Source organism: Salarias fasciatus, chromosome 1 (assembly GCF_902148845.1).
Source record: "Salarias fasciatus chromosome 1, fSalaFa1.1, whole genome shotgun sequence".
Taxonomy (NCBI): domain Eukaryota; kingdom Metazoa; phylum Chordata; class Actinopteri; order Blenniiformes; family Blenniidae; genus Salarias; species Salarias fasciatus.
Genome location: NC_043745.1, coordinates 5642306 through 5647087, shown reverse-complemented (window position 1 = coordinate 5647087; position 4782 = coordinate 5642306). Strand labels below are relative to the sequence as shown.

Below are 4782 nucleotides of genomic sequence, written 5' to 3'. Positions count from 1 at the left end.
CTTTCTCATGCAAAACAACCTCAGTGATAAATCTGTGCTTTTACTTTGAAAACAAGAAGGCAACCTTTCAGCAATATATCTTGCTTAACATCGCCGTTTGGACCGGTGTCCCGTTAACGGACCACTTATTATGCCAATTATGATGCTTTACCGACAGAGAGTTTTTTCGGCTCTTCAACAAAGATCGGCTCGCCGTCTTCGGTACATCATGGTACGCTTTCATTATGGACTTGTTCTCAGATGTAAGGGTTTTTTTTTGTTTTTTTGTTTTTACTATTTTTAATCATTGTCAATCCAATCAAAAATCTCGTAACATAACATACCTACGAGCACAAACAATGGAGGGAAGATTAAATCTAGAACCATACTCAGCTTGCTAAATGTACATCATGAAGAAACAGTCATTGTGAACTGAATAAAGTTTATTCAAATGTCCGTCGCGTTGCATCTTGGGCAATTTCAGTATGCGTAGTGAACACACGATGTATACTCAACATTTCTGGCGAATGCAGTATGCATCCGGGAACTTCTCGCATACTCAAAATCGCATACTGCCAGTGTAAACACACTGCATACTCAATAAGTTAGTATGAGTAGTACGTAAGTATGCGGTTTCGAACACAGCCAAAGTTCGCATCTCACCAAGTCCGCATAAAATACCCGGATGTGACTAACTCCGCCCACTTTACCGAGGCCGTGTCCGAAATCACTCCCTATTCCCTATATAGTGCACTATATAGGGAATACGCCATTTTGTAGGGGTGTCCGAATGCCTAGTGAGCATCGATGTTCCCTACATAGTGCACTCAATGTATCCCACAACTCACCGCGAAATGTAGTGGACATCCGATGGTCACTAGACGAAGCAATATATCCCACAATGCATTGCAGTCGTGACGTCACATTGTACAACAAGACGGACGAGTGCAAGAGCCGCGACAGCAAAACAGCTATAAATGTGAGTAAATTCCCATTTCTAACAACTTTTACGCGTCATGTCACGGAGGAAGAAAAAACGTTGGACACTTTTCCGAAGTCGAAGGAGACCACTCGTTCACACCAGGCCAATGGAGGCACGAGTTAGCACGTTGTTAGAGCAGCCTTCTGCGAGCCGCGATGGTAAAAATCGAACTAGCGGATTTAATCCAAAATGGTTAGCTGACCCTAAATTTAGCGGATGGCTCCACAAGTCCGAGTTTAGTAAGCATGTTTTGTATTATATTATAATATTAACAATATTATGCTCGCTAATTTCATGCTGGTTTAGCAAATTTTGCTATTCCATTCAGCACTAGGTAAGTCACAGCTGGAGGTAATGCAGGAGCTGGCCTCAGACTGTGATGAGCTGAAGCTCCTGGACCCAAACCTGGCCTAGCTCTCTGCTACTGCACTGACAACTCCTGTGTCAAGTTACTTGTGATGTTTATTGTGGTGCTTATTTAACACTCGAGTGTAAGAGTGTCGCATAAGCAGCACATGAATATTAATTGTGAATACGTGTAACGTAATCTCTTCAGGGACCGACGAGGATGTGGAACGGCTGATCAAACTGAGGACGCAAAGACATGATCTGTTCTCAGGCAGACGATTTGCTGCAGCTACAGGATGGGAGTGAGTTATGTCATCACAAAAGTGGAAATTATTCTTAATCCTTTTACTAAATGACCATATATGAATGTTGTTAACCGCCCTGATAAATACATTTCTTGTTTTCTGCTCACACATTACAATATGTTTTTTTTATGTGTTTTTGTTTGTTTGTTTGTTTATGTTTCAGTGCTGTGCTGAAGGAGATGGGCTTGGCTGGGGTGGTGGGTCCTGCCCGAGCAGCCAAGAAATGGGAGAACCTGAAAAAAACCTATAAGGTATTCATTGCTTTCAACTGTCATTTCACATAGGGAAAGCACAGATATAAGATCAGTTACTACTGTCTTTAGAAGAGAGTATATCATACAAACTGTTGAAATGTGTGCAGGAGCTCCGGACACCCCCATCAGGGAGTGGCACTGAATCAGGGGAGGCCACAGCAGCATCATGGAAGTGGTTCTCCCTCATGGATGAGGCATTAGGCAGGAGGCCATCCATTGCGCCTCCTTGCCTAATTGCCTCAGCCTGGGGGGAGAACCCTCCAGTCTCAGCCTCTGCATCAGCCTCCCCTGATTCAGTGCCCACAGAGCCAGAGTCAACTGAAGAGGGTGCCTCTTCAGAGCCAGGGCCTTCTAAAAGGCAGAGGAGGGACCCAGACCCCATTTTGGAGCTGCTGGAGAGGGAGGAGAGGAGAGCAGAGGAGAGGGCGAGGAGAGATGAGGCCAGGGAGGAGAGACTGTTGAGCCTCTTGGAGAAGATTGTTGAGAAAATGTGAAAAAAAATAAAGAAGTTCAATAAATATCTTGCAGAACGATAGAGTTATGAGTGTTGATGTTTATACAAATTGGGAAACTTGAGAGATTTTCATTTAAGGTCCCACATTATGCAGTGGAAGGAGTTTCAGTTCGTCATAGCTAAAAAATCGTGAAGACAAGTGTCTGACGAGGATGGAATAGATTTACTTTTCTTTTTTTAAGGAACAATTACAACTAATAATTACAGTAACTAACAATATTTACAGCAAACTGTGACCCTTCTGTAAAGCACAACAATACATGTGTCAACCATTCATGTAACATTTTGAACACATTTTACAAAATAGTGGTTCGTAGCATTCAGAAACACGAACTATTTACAGTGACACTTTTTCCTTTAATAATAGTCATGGTCACGAAGAGCAGGAGGAGCATCTGTCAGTGCAGAGAGAGCAGCAGCCATGCGGCCACGCAGCCATTCTCCACACTGCATGTCTGCCTGAGGAGGACCATCTCCATCGTGTGGTTCCAGGGCCTCTTCCATCGGCTCAAGATTGTCCCCATTTTTCATGCAAATGTTGTGCAAAATTGCACAGCATGCAATGATCTTGACCGCAAACATGTGGTGCACTTCAAGTGCCTTAAAGAATATCGAGCGCCACCGTGTTTTCATTATGCCAAAGGCCCGTTCGATTACAGAACGAGCCTTTGCATGGTGCCTGTTAAACCTGGCTGCCTTGACATTTCATACTGGCTCCCTGTATGGTGTGATGACAGCAATTGGCTCAGTCATACAGGGGTAGCCTCCGTCGCCCAGAATGTAATAGCCCTCAGGTGGATATAGGCTGTGGACAAATACAGGGCTGTTTTTCAGGACTCGTGAATCATGCACTGAACCAGGGTAGCCAACAAAGAGGTCAAGAAATTGACACTGGTGGTCACATATGGCCTGCAGCTGTACAGAATGAAACAGTTTCCTGTTGAAATAACACTGAACATCTGCACTAGGTGGTTTAATCCTTATGTGACAGCCATCGATGCTTCCCACAACTCTGGCAAATGCTGCAGATCCGGCGAGCCGCTGAAATCCGGAGCAAACTTGCTGAAGCTCATCAGGTGAGGGAAAGCGAATGACCCTGTTTTTCAGACCAAGTATTTTCTCTGCCATCCTGTGTGTTATGTCATTCACAGTGGACCGAGGGATGCCAAATGCTCGTGAGACAACACGGTAGGAAGTCGCACTGGCCAACCAGAAGAGGAAGACCAGTGTTTCCAGGTCATGACCCCAACCATGGTCAAATGGAGAGCGAAGGGCGTGGATCAGATGGGCAACCGTTGGTCTGGAGAGGCGAAAATCTGGCCGCAGGTCGCTTTGGCCATCAAAGTAGAGGGCCAGGACAGGAAGTTGTCGGTTCAGACGACAGTACTGGGTTGGGTGGATGTTCTGCAAATAAAATAATAAAACTGATAACAATGTCATGAAATTTTGATTTGTTGTGCTTCTTAATTATTTACTTAATTATTAATTATCATTAACTGTGTGTCAGTCACACATGCACACATTTGAAGGGAATGGAATAAACATTTATGTGAAAAGGATGCTTCTGCCTAAAAATAATGATCAGTGTTGTCAGTAACAATCCACTGACTTTATCTGCAATGAGTTTGGCAAACAAGAAGCAAATGAGAGAAGAAGAAAAGGATGAAGCAATGAGGGGAAGGCCAGAAAAATATAAGCAGTGGTTAGCTGATATCACCCAATATCTAAAATAAAAAAGGTCATAGAAATTAAATAGTGTTGGACTTTCCCCATTAGGGGGCATAGTTCTACCAAAGGCTGGTCACCAGCTTAGTTTACATTGGCAATTGAGAACTTATGGTTGTATATTTATTTTAAATATAAATGTAAGAGCCTAGCTTGCACTCACGATGCGACGACGTCTTGCTAATATAGCAAGAGCAGCACGTCGCAGCCTTCTCTGCCGTTCCAAGCGTTTCCTTCTCAGAACCAATATTTGGATGAAGATGAAGAAAAACAAAGCTAGGTTGGCATTAGCTGGCATTGTGGTGGTCCAATGTATGCCGAAGAAAAAAGAACATGAAGAACAGACGGGTGGGCAACCGATGTTTTTCTTTGTGAGACTGTCTCGTGACAAATTTTATTATAGATTTAATTATTTTTAATTCTTTGGCGAAAAATTAATGTACTATGATGGTATGTTTCCTGAGAAAGGCACATTACAAAGACAAGTAAGAGAATAGAAAACCAAAAAGACATGATTAGATTGGTATATATTTATTTATTTAAAACTCTGTTATAATATGTACGCAACAAAGCCCGCCAAACTGCATCTATGACACGTTAGAATCATGCGACAATAATGACGTAATTAACTGTGCGGCGAGGTAGTGTCCGAAACCGTTCACTATGTAGTGCACT

The 4782-nt window shown here is 43.1% G+C and overlaps 1 long non-coding RNA gene across 3 annotated transcripts; it reads left to right on the top strand.

Moving 5' to 3' along the window:
• The first annotated feature begins 913 nt into the window (after positions 1 to 913).
• On the top strand, positions 914 to 3811 carry LOC115387567 (uncharacterized). Of its 3 annotated transcripts, XR_003931394.1 has the most exons (5): positions 914 to 958; positions 1518 to 1615; positions 1778 to 1865; positions 3351 to 3458; positions 3534 to 3811. It is a non-coding gene; the product is annotated as an uncharacterized LOC115387567 (long non-coding RNA). The 3 variants fall into 3 exon arrangements; XR_003931392.1 differs by lacking the exon at positions 1518 to 1615; XR_003931391.1 differs by having other exon boundaries at positions 1518 to 1865.
• The last annotated feature ends 971 nt before the right edge of the window (positions 3812 to 4782 follow it).